Source organism: Cyprinus carpio, chromosome A25, assembly GCF_018340385.1.
Source record: "Cyprinus carpio isolate SPL01 chromosome A25, ASM1834038v1, whole genome shotgun sequence".
NCBI lineage: Eukaryota > Metazoa > Chordata > Actinopteri > Cypriniformes > Cyprinidae > Cyprinus > Cyprinus carpio.
Genome location: NC_056596.1, coordinates 10,483,795 through 10,501,745, shown reverse-complemented (window position 1 = coordinate 10,501,745; position 17,951 = coordinate 10,483,795). Strand labels below are relative to the sequence as shown.

Here is a 17,951-nt window from a genome sequence, read left to right as displayed (position 1 = left end):
TGATATTCTGTTCAAATGTCACTAAAATAATGGAGGTGAATTACCAGACAGCTTTGATTAAGGCCACACGCTTTTATCCAGCCTCATTCTTCAGCTTGCTTTATGTATAAATTGCAGTGTTAAATCAAATGGGTTCGACACTCCATGCAGTAAAAAAAAAAAAAAAAAATGCAATTTCAGTCTCTTTTTTTTATAGAAATTCTGATATTCTACCCCCTTCCGTGGCCCAGTGAGGGTGCTGTGCTGTGTAGGTGCAGCGGTTTGTGGCCGGGGTATTTATAGATGAAAGAAGACAAAGAGACTCTCGCACTTTCTATCGGCTGGGCATGACTTGTGGTATCTGAACACAAGCCTATTGCTTTCCTTTGAGAGGGGGCAAATCTTTCTTGGCCACTAGTGTTTGGTGCCTGTTCAAACACACAGTAGCTGCTCCTCCTTGCATCCAGTGCAGAGTTCTGTAAAAGCAGAGAGTCCTGACACAATTAGGCCACTGGCTGCTGTCTATACAGCAGGTGTTTCCTTAATTAAGGTGAGAAATGAGAGAGTACACAGCATACATACGTCATTATGACTTACTTTATCTCAATTTAAAGTACCCAGATTTTAGTTTTTTTTGTTAGACTAGCCATAATGAAGCATAAGCTTGTGTGTATATACTATATATATATATATATATGTGTGTGTGTGTGTGTGTGTGTGTGTATACGTGCGACCCGTGTGTAGGCTGTCTGTCTCATTAATGTTAATTTAACGATAAAAGACATTTGATTATTTGTTTTTCTTGAAGGCTTTTGTTTTGGTGTAAAATTAATAAGGTAATGCACTATTTGTTTTTGTTTTTCTTATATTTGTTCTACTGTTTTTTTTTTTTTGCATCTGTTCTTAATTATAATAACAGAGTTAAAATAAAAAAAATAGCTATATTGTGACTATTAGTATAGTAATTATTATCTAGAAAAGAAATGGAGGAAATTATGCAATGTTACAAGTGATTTTGCTTTGGAACGTTCAGAAAACTTTAACTCGATTTTTCTCAAAATTTACTTTGCTGACCCTATCGACTTCAGACAGGAATAACAAAGTCATCTTCTGAATCAAACCAACAAAACACAATTCATAATGAAAGTAAATTAAAATGAGTATGAAAATAACTAATTTCTACTAATTTGACTAACAATTTTTTTTAAACTTTTTTTTATAATTGGTTTGAGTGAATGTTTCATTTACTCACCAATAAAGACTTGTCACCAACTATTGTTGTAACAGTGTAACTGCAGAAGTTGTTTTTTTATTGAATTACTACTATTGCAATAATATAATTACTGTTTCTATGAGACTCACCAAATAAGAATATAAATGCTTGTGGGTATTTATCACTTTTAAGACATAGAAATGACTCTCTCTGGCAGTGTAATTTTGAGCTGAGAGCTTCTTCATTATGATTTTGCCTGAATTAACTCACGGCAATTCTCCAAGGCCTGAAATATGCTGATGCTGTACAAGTACATCTCAGGCATGTGGATGAAGCATTTATTCATGGTAGGAGAAGCTTCAGCCTTTTATATTAGAGACTAGCTGCATTGCATGCAAATATCAATGTCAGATAATGAATGAAACACCTGTGTTGACAGTATCTCCTCCCGCAATAACTTTCCCATAAGCTTTACCGGACAAAATAACAATCTCTGCAATGCTTTGATTAAATCAAACCTCCAGGCCATGTGTGAAGTGATAGGGTTGTGTAGCATAAGCTGATTATGTGTTCATCTAAAATGCAGCAACAAAACAACAGGTTATTTCAAGTGATGCCAAAATTAACACAAAGACATTATTCAGAATGAATGAGCTACATATTTTAAAGGAATTGTTCATCCAAAAAAATAAAAATTCAGTCGTTATTTATTCACACTGATGTCTTTCCAAATGTGTATGACTTTCTTCTTCAATAGAACACACAAGGGGGAATTTGCCAATTTACCAATAACAAAAAACACTAAAGCTTTCAAGCTTCAAAAAGAATGCAAATGCACAGTAAAAGTATCTTAAAAGTAGTCCATACGAGTCATATATACTGAAATGTGTGTGAATAATCAGTCGTTTTCTCACACTATAATTTTAAAGTATACAGATCCTTCAATAAAGGAGCCAGTATGGTTCAGTGGGTTAACAGGTTCAGGGAGATCATAATGGACAGGAGGAAGGCGCTCAGATGTAAGTCTTTTATCTGATCTGTCTTGGGGATTCTGCATCATCAGAACAGGAACCATGGCTCAACATGTAGTTCAGGCAGAGTTCAGGGACACAGGCATTTTTCTCCCCAGAGATAGCCTCTGTGTGAACTCTAAATTGACTCTTTGATCTTAGAAGGCAGCCGAATTCAGAACAAGCAAAGGATCTCACATGTATTCATTTTTGTTGAGCATAAGTTTCAAGGTTTTTACACTTTTATGGACATTTTTACTGTCATATACAAGTAAAACATTTTTGCCACAGTGGTGCCAAAATTTGCATTAAGTATTTCAGTACAAAAACTTGTACCTTATTGACTGAACCCACAATCCAGTATGAACAAATGCTATTTGTGGTGAAATAGACATTTTTAACCACTTTTAAATTAAGTAATTGTTGCTTTTCTCAGAGCAAATACACCCAATTATTAACCCTCTGTTGTCATTTGTTGAATTTTTAGAAACCGTAACTTCATCGGAAGTGCTTTCACCTGGAAGTGCTGTCAGTGTATGATCTTTGGTTTTATGTCACTGACAACATGTATTCTAAATTTGTGAAATGCTGTCATATTGTCCCCCACCGTTAATTAATTTGTTGCATGCAGATTCACTTAAGACTCAGCAGCCAGAAATAAATGTCAGCTAAATGTCATATTTTAAATTACTGTGGATAAATGGATCCAGCAGAAGAGTGTTGCAGTCAATGATTTCACTGATTAAATTGAAGACGAAAAAAGATATGGATGCTCTCATTTGATGGTAAACATGTGACCACTACACCCCCCCCATCATTATTGAGGCTTCTGACTCCCTAAAGACTGTAATCTTTCAAATAAGACTGTACTAAACTTTCAAATAGTTGTGACAATTTGGTATAATTTCTCATTAACTAATGGCCGTTACTCTAATTAGATGAAAACAGCATCCCTGTGCATTACTTGTCTTGTATCACTAAATGAAGGGAAATTATTTTAAGAAGAAATCAAAGGACTTTGTCATATGTCACATGTCTTTTCTACTTTAAACCATTAAAATAGCACTGAAGGGTCATGATTTTTTATTATTATTATTATTTATGCCAGATTCATATAGAGCTGGCCTGGTCTGAATTTCATTGTTAGCCCTAGCTAGAATTTCAGTTCAGCTGCAGAAGAAAGACTCATAAATATGATATATCTCAACCTTTTAATCTGTAATCATGTCATTTTATAGATATGCATTACAGTAAAAAGATTCATAAAGCAGTCAAGTGTCTTTGTCTCAACTGAATTACAACATAAAAGTTGCATTTCATACTTTTGCCAATATCTCAGCATTGTTTTTAAAGAAAATAACCTCTTGAACTTTATTTTGGGTTGCAAATAGAATTTTAATAATTAGTATTTTGCTTTATGTTTTAGAAAAATGCAAGGACACATTCAGTTGACTGGAAGTGTCAGTAGACAATTTTTTTGTTTGTTTGTTTTTAAATGTATTAACTCAATATTACAAGTTTTGAAACATTGGTAACTTATGCTACTGTTATGGTGAATGACATCAAGTTGACTCTTCGAATATGGCGAACGTCTTGCGTATAGTGGCCTGTAGAAACAGTCAGAAATTAAGAAATATATCTTGATATAAATTTAGGGCATATTGTCCAGTCCTACTATGCAAACAAGAATATATCCTGTGTTGATTTTACTTCTCAAGTAAATATATCTTGTTTTAAGGTTGTGGAGTTTTAGTTTTTTTTTTTTTTAAACAGTGTGAAGGTAATGACGCATCTTTTTGTCAGATAAGGAAACAAATATTAAACAGAGACTGCTGTGTTGCAGGCGTTCAGTTTCATACAGTGTATGTATGTGTGATCATTTTGTCTCTGTCTTTGTTTGTCCTTGTGCATTGGTGCGTATTTGTGTTTTTCCATGCGCAAGTGCATTTGTGTTTGTGTCTCCGCATGTCTGTACCCCTGTGTTCAGAGCCACACAGTCCATCTCCCTACGAGAAGTTTGTGCACTGAAGCTGTTTATAGATTTCTCGCAGATGGTGGTGTGGTGTGATGTACAGCAATGAGGCGTCGCCGGATAAAATTGATAAATGGATATGGGTGGGTGACCATAATGGCAACAGTAAGAAATTGGATACTTGGCATTTCCAGATTTAATTTACTGTAGGCCCAGTGTTAGAGTGGTATGCCACAACCCACTTTCTCGTGACAAGCACTTAATTATTTTCACCCATCCAAGTGTAGAGCCTGTTTCAACCATGGCTGGGAAAACAGTTGCCCCACAATGTAGCTGGAGATGCTGGGATAGATTGAAAAAATAATCATGTTTCTGATGTAACTGCCCAAATCATTAAAGAACAAGAAACATGATTTTTAAAATGTTCAGTCAGTCTAAATTATATATATTTCTTTTTTAAATTAGATCCCCCCCTCCAAAAAAAATTACTGTATGATGTCTCAGACTCAGGATTTTTATAATATTGCACTTGTAAAAATGTGATGTAACAATCAAGTTGTTCTCTGCTTGTGCTGCGGTTATTTGATGCATGATTTGTCCTTTTGGTCCCCTTGAGTCCAGCAGGATGTGTTCAGCCTTCCTCCATTCTCTTTTCTCTCTATCCCTTAACTGGGAATTCATTGTCGTTCGTTTAGGGTTTCTAATCCTTGTGTGGGCAGCATGTGCTCTGAATTTCAGCTGAGATCTGCTCAAGGTCAAGCCATTTCTGAAATTGGTGGCATTCCCATTTCATTTCCAATCAGAGTGACCAGTGCATCAGTTCACCAGAAGTCAGGTTCAGATAACTTCATCCTGTCTTACGATATCACGTGACAACATCTAATAATGGCCAGCAGTCAACTGTAGCCTGTACTGTTTGAATGGGTGCCGTCAGAATGAGGGTCCAAACATCTGATTAAAACATCACAGTAATCCACACGACTCCAATCAATCAATTAACATCTTGTGTAATGACAGTCTTCATGCTAGTAAGAAAGAAATACATCAAGACATTAATACATCATTAATTTTCAACTTCAAACTGTCATTTCTGGCCAAAATAGTCCATAATTCATTATAATATGAATTCTTCCCGACTTCGGCGGGAAGTAATGGTAAGAGTCGGACTCCCAATCGAAGGGTTGTGACGAGTCAAGGGCCGGCAGGAATTGTGGGGTGGGGGGACATCATTAATCTCTCCACCTTCCATGACTTAGGTGCCCTTGAGCAACTCGAACCCAACTGCTCCCCCGGGCGCCGCAGCATAAAAAATGGCTGCCCATGCTCCGGGTGTGTGTTCACAGTGTGTGTGTTATGTTCACTACTCTGTTGTGTGCACTTCGGATGGGTTAAATGCATTGTTTATAACTGTTTTGGACCGCTTTCTCTTGTAAACGGTGCTTGTTGTCCTCTCACATCAAAATCCACCGACATATTTGTTTAGAACTGTTTTGGACTGATTTCTTTTGTAAACAGTGCTTGAATTGTGCATATTTCTCTCCCGATTAAAGCAAGATGTATTTTTCACTAGAGAAAGCAATATTATTGATAGACTACTTGTATTTTAGCTGGAAGCAACAGTTTGAAGTTAAAACCAAACAAACTCATTTAAATCTTGGCTGACCTGACTGTGAGCACATTTTTAGCAAATTTTCATTTGTAGGTGAACTATTCCTTTAAAAATGGCTCACAAACACTTCTAATGATGCAGAAAATAATAATCTGCTAGTTTTGTGAAAGTCTGACCATCGGACACCTAGGATGTGATTTAAAAAATGAAATAAAAGGAAAAAAAAATCTCTTATGTTGGTGTTAAATAATATAATAGTTTTAAACTTGGGTAACTTTTGAAAACTTGAATAAATGTGAATATAAATGTTTATGCAACAGTGTACCTCCTATGCTGCGAAAAAGTATTTGCCCCAATCTGAATTTCTGCATTTGTGCACATTTTTATCATCATATTAGGTCAGGTTTCTTTTTTTTTTTTGTCAGTTGTGTATATACAATAAAATGCCCACAAAATGTTGGTGCTTCTTTCATGCTTTTCAGTTTTCAAAAAGATCTAAATTATGCAAAAGGTGTGTACGGGGCACTGGGTGTTATATAACTTTCTTTTATAAATTAATGAAGGATGTGTCTTGATGCATCACTTTTATGTTTTTATAGGTTTTGTTTGAAGATCTGCCAACATTCAGTATGAAAATAGCCAAAATTACAAAAAGTGCAAACACACCACTATCATTTTGATACCTTCTAGGTAATGATCTTTATGCTGATCAGATATTTTCTGTAACATATCAAACTGCTATAGCCTATAGTGCACAACATCCAGCATAACATGTATTAAACTATGTATGTAAATGTGTGATGTAAATATGCTATTAAATATGCTATTAAATTAAATATGCTATTGACAGCTTCCACACACTTTGACAGTGACATTCTGCTAAACTCTAAAAATGAGGTTACTTTGATCAGTTAAAATTAAAATGGGCTGCTCATTCTTAAAATACTCTTGCTTAACACATAAACCATTTTTACTAATATCATAAACTCACTCCAAGCTGAAGGCTGAATGCACACACACATGCACATGTACAGCAGGGGTGTTTTATGTCATAGGACTGATGTATGATTTATGAAGAGTGTCACTGTGAAGACAACAGTAGGCAGATCATTAGTGTTGGGTTTCGACTTCATCTCTAACTTTTCTGTGATGCTGATGATGTTTGACAACCAGCATCTCTCATTCTGTCTGAAATATTTAATATTCATCTGAAGACTATTCCCAATTATTACCTTTCCAGCTCTGATTTCTTCTTACATCCCAGATGTTTTTCCTTAAAGTCTGCTTTTTAATCTGAATAAAGGGTGGATCTTTAAGAACAGAAATAAAACTTTGGCTTGCTCAGTTTCCCGCAGCTGCACATTTGAGGTTTTGGAAGGATGTTTAGGCAGACATTTCCCAAGGTCATATTTTCAGTTTGTAAATATCATGAGGGCTTCTAAATGATAAAGATACATAAAGTGTTGCCTAAAATCAAATTATATACGACCGGTCAGCAGTTGGTAGCAGTGTTGTCAGCAAAGTTCTGCTTAAATGCACAGAATGAATTATGCCCCGCTGAATAGGTCTGTTACAGCCCAACTAAAGGCTTCACTTACTGAATAAAGATTTCACCCTGTTGCATCTTTTCCCAGTGACTATTCTTTTTTTTTTGTGCCATAATCTAATACCCCATTTGGATCACTCTTGCAAGGTCTTAATTAACTGTAAAAACCATAAATAAGTACCCAAGTTGAACTGACCTTGCATTGAACCAGTTTGTAATGCTGAATCAGTTATATTATAAAATATAATATTAGGCCTGTCAGCTGATAAAAAAATGATATGCTGATTAGTTAATCAAATTAATCTAATATGTTAATATTTGTTGATTAAAAAACCCAGATGAAGATATTTTAAGAAAATACATTGCATAATAGATGCGTAAAGCATTGAAAAAATGATAAAAATGATCAATATAATCAAATAGATTGTTTTATTTCCATATTGTCCTGCAAACCACAGAAATACATTTTGCAGTGTATAATTTTTAATGCTTGTTTTTTATTAACTATCCTAAATTAACATGTTAAATATAATTCATAGTTTATAAAAAAAGATTTAAGAATTTGAAAATATTGATATTTCTTCGTTCATTGATGCTTGTCTGTCACTCCAAAGAGATTTTGCAACATTAAGGTTTCCTAATAGTGTTCAAAGGAAAGTAACAGGTGCTATTGTTTGTTTTTCAGACAAGTGTGTTTGACAGGAGATTTTTCAGGTATTATTTTGGTCTTATGTTTTGGGAGAACCAGAACTTTGGACCCTTGATATTCAGCTTGCTGTGATTCACGGCATACAGCAGACCTCGCTACACAATAATCCTTGTGTCTCTGCATGCAGCAATATCCTGTGCAATTTCATTAAGAGAGAGAAGGAAGCTGCTTAAGATTTCATTTTACTGCTATGACATGTATTGGGAAAGCAAAGGTTTTTGGCGTTAATGTAGAATAGCTTTGCAGTGTTGCAGCCCAGATTTCACTGTTTCCTTATGAAACGCTTCAAGGTCAGAGGAAACCAGCCACTTTTTCAGGCATAGAAATGTTCAGTTCTCTCATCCTGGCCAAGAGTAGTCTTCAGTCTCATCTTATTTGTGGCGTGATGTGGATTTCACTCATGGAATAATCCATTTTCATTACTTATTAAAATTGATCCATGCAAACCAAAGGTGATGCAGAGAGGACGTCCTCATAAAATCAAAAGCTATGTGGATGTTGATGTGTATTGGACTTTAAAAAAAAAATTGGTTATGATAATACATACTGACCATCCAGTATCCAAATGAAAATGTGATGATCCATCATTTACCTTGATGAACCAAAGAATGTAGGAAAACATAAATGTTTAAATATTATTATTAGTTTATTACTGGTTAAATAATAAGGGGCCAAGTGTTTTCATTTTTCATGTGTTTAAATCTACTCTGTTTCGGACTGGAAGCCATGTGTAAGGACATTTTTACCTGATTTTCTTTTTTTGAGAGGTGGATTTTATTTTGCACACAAGGATCTTGTTTTCGCTACTGGTCATGTTCTGGATGTTGGTGTTTTCTGAGGTCTTGACTCCAGGACAGAATTCAAATGTTGTGTTCAAAAATAACTCAGAGTGCTGACTGGCTCCTCCCATCATGTGGACTCCAGCTTTTGAAATTTGATGATTAACTTCACACCACTATGACACAAAAAATGTATTTGTTTATGGATGCCAAAATCAAAGCAAGATGTTCACCAGACTTTGAATCAAATCAAGATGTTCACCAGGACACTATTGAGTGTAGATAAATCTGCGTATCATCAGATACATAAAAGTGAATTAAATAGAGGCCAAGATGTCCAAGTGGTGCCAGATAAATATTAAAAAGCAGAGGGCCCAGGACCTGAGCCCTGAGGAACCCCAGTAAAAACAGGGCTAATCTCAGACCTGAAAAAACCGCCCATGGAAAACGAACTGAGAAACGGTCAGTAAATAAAGATTTTTTAAACCACTTCAAAAGCTGTCCCCACACACCAAAATCTTGTTCAAGGCGGGCGAGTAATAGACTATGATCCACAGTAAAAAAAGACTGCTCTTAAATCAAGAAGGTATGAAATGTTACCCCAGAGAAGCCAAACAAATCATTGGTAACTCTGACCAAAGCCGTTTTCAGTACTGTGGAATTTACGAAAACCTGACTGAAGAGGATCAAAAAAGGTTATTAATTGCAAGATGAGATGAAGGGGAAAGTATTTTTGCCATGAACGGAAGGTTAGGTCGAAAATATAAAATCTTGTGGGGGTTACAGCAGCAAATCTTTAATGCTGCTGGAAACCTCCCCCATCTGCAATGAATCATTCATAATACTATAGGGCTCAAAACATCGAAGCAAGATTTAAATATTGAGTGGTAGATTTCATGCTTTTTTTGAGACCCTCAGAATCAAGATGTGGAAAATTAGTGAGAGGAAAACCAGTAAACCCAGGACGAACAGAGAAAGACAGTGCAGAAAGAAAAAATTTGTTTGCGACACTATCAATTTAGAGATAAACCTATTTGAGAGTTAAAAATTTAAGAAAGAATCACATAGCTGTTGAGAAACAGGCAAGGTGGATGGCAGCATCCAACTTTAAGCAGTCTATTTATAGTTGAAAAGATTTATATAGCACAAATAACTTTTCACACATAACTTTCTCGATGTCATTTTCTGAAGGAAGACGTGAATTAAATTTTTTAACTTCATATTCGACAGGTTCATGTTATATATCATGGATATTGATTTCTGTGTCATGTTCTGGATGTTGGTGTTGGAGGTCTTGACTCCAGCAGAATTCATGTTGTGTTTCAGAGTGCTGACTGGCTCCTCCTTCATGTGACTCCGTGAGTCATACCTGTAAAAGTAATAATATCTTATTTAAAAAATATTGTAAACACAATATTTTAAATAATATAAATTTAAAAATTAAAATTATGGGGGCGTTGAAGGAAAAAGTGCTGGAACCCTATAACCCACAGTGTTGTTCGTAAAACATTTGGTGACAGCCTGAAATCAGAGGAGTGATTCACTGTAGTCAACCTATAGAAGGATACAATCAGACTTTCAGGAGAAGGTTTGTTTGCTTGTTGGTGGATTCGAAAAACCACAGGTTTGTCACGAAGGATACAATTTTGTTTGCCATTCGAAAACCACAGGTTTGTCACGGGTTTATTGTTCCCTGATGTTTTTAACTGGCATCCTTGTAGCTTTCTAAAAAGTAGTTCACTTAGAAAATGTAAATTCTGCTTCAAACATGTATGGATTTCTTTCATGGAGCACAAAAAGTAGTTTAGCAGAATGTCTGAGATGCTTTTGTCCACACAATGGGGAGAGATGCTGTCAACCTCCAAAAATTACATAAAGCCCCATATAGGGCTGTGCGTTTAATCGAAATCGAATTGCAGTCGCGATTTTGAGACATTGTGCTAATCGCAAAGCCTGCGATGTGGCCGTGATATTACTCTGTTCCAGAACATATGCATGACTGCCAGCCCTGAGTGACAGTCTTACTAACCAATAGAGTGAGCACACCTCTGTTCCCCATAATTAGCACTGCTCTAGCCAAATGCGTAAACGCCCACCATAAAAAAACAAAAAAACAATCAGAAAGCGGGAGAGAGAGAGTGTGTGATTATGGCGTCTATAGGTACAGATCAATAGTTAGGCAAATTAATACTAAAGAAAAATGTATGTAATATGAGATTACTTCAGCTTTGAAATGACAGACACTAAACAAAAAAGGTAACGTTAATTTGCAAGAGCTGTGTCACAACACATCAAGAGGTCCCTGATCAGTTCTTATTTTACTACTGGAGAATAAAAGATACATTCTTAGATGTTTTTTTATTAGTACATGTACAGGTTATCTTGTACATTCAATCTCCCCAACAGATTCTAATTTGAAAGAAGTTTATAATGCACGTTCGCTATTCCCTATTTCTATTTCTATTGAGTGAATCAAAAAAACGCATGTTTCATGAACAAATGACTCTTATGAGCCTTTTAAATGAATAACTTAAAAATTGTAATCAGTGTAATGAAGCCATTTACTGAATGGATTCAATGAATCATTCAGAGCAGCTACTAAATCAAAATTAAAAACAAGTTATCATTACTTTCAGTGATCAAATAAATATTGAAATGCTAAATTATAATTCCCAGTCAAAAGTATAAAATCAAGATTTTTTTTAAAATATTAATTGTGAAATATTATTAAATATTAAAAGTGAAATATTATTAATATTTAAAAATAACAGGTTTTTTAAAATATATTAAAATGTAATTTATTCATGTGATGGCAAGCTGACTTTTCAGCATCATTACTCCAGTCTTCAGTGTCACACGATCCTTCAGAAATAATTCTAAGATGCCCAAGAAACTTAATATTATCAATGTTGAAAATGTTGCACTGCTTAATATCTTTGTAGAAAATGTAATACTTTCTCTTTTCAGGATTCTTTGATGAATAGAAAGTAAAAAAACAGCATTTATTTAAAACAGAAATCTTTTATAACATTATAGATGTCTTTGTTATCACTTTGTTGTCACTTTTGACTTGCAATCCAAGGGTTGCGAGTTCGAGTCTCAGGCCGGCAGGAATTGTAGGTGGGGGGAGTGAATGTACAGCTTTGTCCACCCTCAATACCATGACTGAGGTGCCCTTGAGCATGGCACCGAACCCCCAACTGCTTCCCGAGCGCCGCAGCATAAATGGCTGCCCACTGCTCCAGGTGTATGTTCACGGTGTGTGTGTGTTCACTGCTGTGTGTGTCCACTTTGGATGGGTTAAAAAGCAGAGCACGAATTCCGAGTATGGGTCACCATACTTGACTGTATGTCACGTCACTTTCACTGTCACTTGATCAGTTTAGTGCACCCTTGCTCAATATAAGTAAAAAATAAATTCTTACTGACCCGAAACTTTTGAATAAATCAAATTGAGAGTTTGCGATTCAAAATCAAATCAGAAAATTTGATACTCACCTTAATGTTATAAATGTTTAGTAAATATGTATTAAAGAACACATTAGCTTGAAGTGGGCTGAAAGACAGTACCAACGACAAGACAAACTCCCAGCGCTCTGGTCTAGGGTCTGTTTAAGTTAGTTAAGAAGTCAGTACCTGACAGCACGAGGTGAAGGAAGGTGGGACATGAATGTTAATCAAGCTAATGAAGTTCTGGAAAGAGCACAGGCTCATGCAGAGAGAGCCAGATATCACACACACACACACACACACACACACACACACACCACAGCAGCTAACAACAGAAGGCTGTGCCACCAGGGGGCCCGCTGGTACACAACAGGAGTAAACAAGTAAACAGCTTACAATAAATGAGTCTCTCTACAAGTTTCCAAAGTGTCCGTGTTAGTCAAGGACAACAGCATTTATGAAAAGTGTGCGTATATTGAAAAGTAGGCTATTTGTAAATAAACGTGCAAGTGTGTGTGTGTGTCACTGCGGGACGATAATTGGATGTAGAGTCGACAGCGTGTTCATCAGACGGCAGAAGGACACTTGACTGAAAATGGGCCGGATTTGAGCAGGAAATGGCCAGACGCAAATTGCAAACTACATTCTTAACAACCATATCCATCAGGTCATCCATCCTTATAGCCATCTAACCGTTCCTCTGTCCAATCAATCACAGAATCTATCACCCCAGCACTCACTAAATCCTTCCATCTCACTGCGATTTGCTCCCCCCCCCCCCCTTCACGCAGTTCATTCATTCGCCCCCTTCTTTACTCTTCCTTTGACTGCCAGGTGTAAATAATGATGTGTGGACAGTCCGATTGAATGTCATGGTCTGTTCAGATAGTGAGAGAAAGAGAGAGAGACATGGTTGTGATCCTTTATGCACTTTAGAGTTCCATAAACAATCAACTTGAAGTGTCCGTCCCAGACACTTGCCTGAAGATTTCTCAGACAGACATCCATTACACTTCATTAACAAAAAAACTCATGGAAGTAATTGAACTTATTTTTCATCATAACTTTTCTTTGTTTAAAATATTTTGTTTTTAAATTAATTTAAAATTAGTTTAAAGGGAACATCAGATGCAAAATTCACTTTTACGGGGTGTTTGCATTTGAATGTGTCTTAGCAGTGTGTGGACACAACCACCCTACAATGTTAAAAATATATTCACACCTTTTATTAATCCCCAAAAACTTAAACAGTCTCAATTATAAAGCCGTTTTTATATGCTGAGTAGAATGATGTCATACTGCTCAGGCCCCGCCCACTGACGAACGGTCCCATATTAGCATATTTCGTCCCTCAGCCAGTTGTACACTGTCCGCAATTTTCTTTTTGTGCTCAAGCAGCTGTGGCGACATGTCTCGTAAGCAAAGCAGGTTTTTACATTTTTAAATTGTAATAACATTTCACAGTATTACTGTTTATTTCTGCATTTTTTTGTCAAACAAATGCAGCCTTGGTGAGCATAAAAGACTTTATAAAACATAAAAGAACATTTTCAAAACATTTCAAAAACATTTTAAAAAATCTTACTGACCACAAACTTTTGAATGTTAGTGCTTTATCAAAAATAAAGACTCGCGTTTCTGCTTTAAATCTGAGTTATGTTTATTAATGAAAACACATTTTTGTGAGGTACAAGTCAAAATATTTTTCTTTGTTAAAGAGCATAAATATTGAAGTAGAAAGTATAAAGTTTTGAACCTGCAACATTAAAGGTGATACCTTTTTATGTTATTACTAACTTTTACATATTCCTGCAGCCAGGCAACAAATACTTCCAAAGCAAGGTGAAATTCTTCTTCAGTTCTGGGTTTTAAAGCTGTTTGAAAGGAACACACATATACACACTTTATATGCCTGGAAAATATATCTTAACACGCAAGAGTCAACTCATACACAGACACATACCTGCAGCCTCTCTTTATTCTTATAAACACATCTTGCCTTGTTACCTGATAGAAGCTGTTTTCTTGCCATATCTTTGCTTATATAGACAGTTGAAACTGAGCATCCCAAATGGCCTCGAGTTGAGCTTGTATTTCAACGTGAATTTAACTCATCTCTAATGTACTGTACCATTTGGTTTACTTACCATCATTAATGGCAATACACTAAAGGCTTCCTGATTTAGTTGTTGCTGGAGTCTAACAAAGTTAGATAGGCATACAGATCAGTTGTGTGAAAATGATGGGAGATTATGAAGAGGACTAATATTAGAAAACCACATTCAGTATATTAGGTCACCACAGCTCATACATACTGTACAGTGTGCCAGTGAAGAAGTTGACAGCTATGTACTGTACCACTAAATTTAGCCTCATAATTGGTCTCAGTGGTTGGACACATGATACCTTGCTGCCCTCCAACTGTTAAACAACAGTGGGAGGGCCAATGTTACATTGATTTGGATAATCAATGTAACAGTTATCCAATCAATGTTACATTTTATGAAAACTGTACCACTAAATTTAGCCTCATAATTGGTCTCAGTGGTTGGACACATGATACCTTGCTGCCCTCCAACTGTTAAACAACAGTGCAATGTATTAGTATCTAGAAAGTAAGGTATATAATGATGAAATGTCAGTAGTGACATTTTGTTTGCATTTTTATTTTACATTTACATTTATGCATTTAGCAGATGCTTTTATCCAAATCAACTAACAGTGCATTCAGGCTAACATTTTTTACCTAACATGTTCCCTGGGAATCAAACCCACAACCTTTTGCACTGCTAACGCAATGCTCTGTCACTGTGCACTGTTTACTTGCAGGGACTAACTGGACCATGCTAACCAGCCAAACCTTGACCCCCTCGGCTGCTATTTGAGCATAAACCGCGCTTCTCTGTCTCTGTCAAATAAGAAACATCTCATCCTGCTGGTGACTGTTGCCATGTTTATGACATATTGATTTGATTTTGTGGAAAGCTGCACTGTGGTAAACAAAGAGCTCCTGCATTAGATGTGACAGGAACTCTGCTTGCTTTTGTTGTTCTCTGCCTCTTCAGATGTCTGTTATATAACTTTATATGTATACAGCTGCACTCAAGCATCAGTGAAGGAGTATCTTAATGCATATCAATAGTATGTGGCATAAAACAACTCAACAAGAGGGTATTTTGTTTCATGTGATGGTTAGCTGCTTCTAGTGTTGGGAAATGTTCTCTTTAAAAGTAGTTATATTATAGCATTTTTTTCTAATAAAAGTAACTAATTATGTTACATTTTATGGAACTTTACAAGTTATTTTTGTTATTTTTTGTTTATTCATTGAAATGAAGGTGAAATAAGATACACAGTAATCTACAGTATATATAAATACATTACATTACAAGTACCGTGTTACAATGGCCCTTGACACTCTTTTTTTCAGTTTCTTTTATAAAGATATAACTTGACTAAGGACAAGCGGATACTAGAGTCCCTTGTTCCATGTTCTTGCTCTCTTCCCGGGATTTGAGTTATTCATAAGTTGTGAAGTCATCGGGAGCGAGGCTTTCTGCAGTGCTCCATTACAGCCGGCTCCCACTGTGCAGCAGCGTTGCTCTCCTGCTTCGCCTCATGTTGTTTAGTTCGGCCGTATCTGATGAGACTCTGATCTAATAGACCTGAGTGATCTACCAGTGGCAGCAGGCGGGAGACGCACAGAGGCAAAGACATTAGCTGTTAACAGGGATCGTCTGTTATCTTTCACACAATCTCTCCTTTCCTCCTTGTCTCACCTCCTCCCACTCATGCCAGAGATCTTGCTGACCCATAGAGCGTGAAGAGAATTGCTTGCAGTTGGGTCAACGCACAAGTCTGTGTATCCGTGCGAGATCATACTATCTTTTCATCTTATCTTTCATACTGTGCTGCTTGATATTCATTTTATAACTTTACAACAGAACTTTGAGACCTCTGAATTGTAGAAATTTCATTTGTAAGTGAGCAATACTGAGGAATAATAAGCTGTGCCACTTTTTACTTTTTAGTTAAATGAGATGTCTTCACTCAACAGAAACACAAAACAACTAAAAAAAGCTATAAAAATAAAAAAACTCAAAAAAAAAAATAATAACTGGGAAGTCTCTATACAATTTACATTTAAAATAAAAATATGAACAGAAATTAGAAAAAAACTAACAAAATTAATTAACCTATTTTGATAACTTTTTGTTGCACATTATTTGCATTTTCATAAACCACCCAGGAAACAGGTTAATTTTGAGAAGTGGGGAAAATGTACTTTGACATGCAAAAAACAGCATAACAAAATTAACACGTTTCTTATGTGCATCTCTCAATTATAGGCATGAATGGGTCCTTGGATAAACAAATTATACACAGTTTGCTAGATTAAAAGGGCAATGGTATGTGGTGATCCTTATGCTAGTATACACTAACGTACAACAGCACACAGTATTATGGCCAGATTAAGTATGATGCATTATGACACAAATTGTGCTGGATAAAACAGACTCACCAGCAGGATTCTATGAACTTATGAATAAAAGAGAAGAAACACCATGAATATTTTGCAAATTCTCTTTGAAATTCATACTTTCAGTTATCTATATGTAAATACAACTTAACTTTATGGTTTCCTCATTACAGGGAACGTCCACATCAGATTAGATCTAGGTTTATGCACCAGTGCAATAAACTGTATTGTTTTCAAGAACTTTGAGAAGACAAATTTAGGGAAATATATGATGGCTTTTGATAAATCAGTCTAAAATTATTAATTAAGAAAATTTTAAGGTTAAGGCTTTTTGCAATCCATTTTACTTATGTAATATCATGCATTTCCGAATGAAACAGAATATCAAACAGGACAAATGTAGGTCAGGAATTGATTGATTTTTAATTATATTGTCAATTTCAAAGTCAACAAACAGACAAATGTTACTAATAATTCCGGGTTTACTGAAAAATGACTCATGGTTCAGTCAAGTCAGTCGTGAACTAAATAACGGTTCAGAATTATTCATCTTAGTGAGTCTGATTCAAACCATTAACTTGAGTCTGACTGACTGATTCATGCTTCCATGAAGAACCTTTAACATCCACAACATTTCCTTTTACATAAAAGGTTCTTTAAAGTGGGAAATGGTTCTTGAGATTGTTGATTTAAAAAAAATCTATACATATTTAATGTATGAACAGATTACAGTAGAAAAAAAACCTTGATCGGGGGAAAAAACAAACAAACAGGCATCTCCTCAACCTCTTCTCCTGGCCTGTAATAAATAACCTGCTCTAGCTCTCAAACCTGTGTCAGAGCAGTGCCTACAATGAATCTATCAACCAAAAGTATCATGGCTTTGGCATCTAATCGATGCTAGTCTCTGCCCTTCCATAGGTCAGTGTCAAAGCATTGAGACGTCTGCCAGAGCTGCAGAGTCTAATTCAGTATGACTCAGGCCATCTTCTAATCTCATTCCCCTTTAAGAAAGCATACACTTTGGACTTCAGACTTTTCCCATAGTGAATACTAACGAATATGTTTCTGAATATCTTTGGACACACACTTCTGTTCATTCACAATAACCTTTGATGTCAAGATGATGTTTGTCAGGCTGCTGGGAGACCATCTGGAGCTGCTGCAAGCAGTGGCACATAAACATTAGCAGTCGACCACTGGA

The 17,951-nt window shown here is 35.9% G+C and overlaps 1 protein-coding gene across 1 annotated transcript in view; it reads left to right on the top strand.

Moving 5' to 3' along the window:
- Nucleotides 1–17,951, top strand: part of LOC109083935 (carbohydrate sulfotransferase 8-like) — a 50,044-nt gene that overhangs the window by 27,925 nt on the left and 4,168 nt on the right. The gene's annotated exons all lie outside the window — the stretch shown is intronic.